The sequence below is a fragment of the Apaloderma vittatum genome, unplaced genomic scaffold (assembly GCF_000703405.1).
Source record: "Apaloderma vittatum isolate BGI_N311 unplaced genomic scaffold, ASM70340v1 scaffold30230, whole genome shotgun sequence".
Taxonomy (NCBI): domain Eukaryota; kingdom Metazoa; phylum Chordata; class Aves; order Trogoniformes; family Trogonidae; genus Apaloderma; species Apaloderma vittatum.
Window position 1 is genome coordinate 1 of NW_009693387.1, and position 366 is coordinate 366.

Genomic DNA, 366 nt, shown 5'->3' on the forward strand with positions numbered 1-366 from the left:
GTTTTCACACCCCTCAGCCCCCGCCCGCCGGGGGGGGTTAATTTTGTTCCCAGGGATGTCTAAACCCACTTCCCCCCAGCCCCATGCTTCTCCCCTGCCTCCACTTTGGTTGGGGGGCCAGTCATCCCTCCATGCTGTTTATTATATTTTATTTAGGGTGAGTGGGTTTTTTTTGGGTGGACATGGGGCTCTCCCACTCTGAACGAGCTGTTCACAGAACCACGAGACCTGCTGGGAAACAAAACATAGAGCAATAAAAAGTGGATTTACAGTCGTTTTGGCTTCCAAAGTCATGAGGGTGTTTGTTTTCTGCTCCTCGCTCGTTCCCAGGGACGGGAGAGCAGCATCCCTGCCAGGATAACGAGG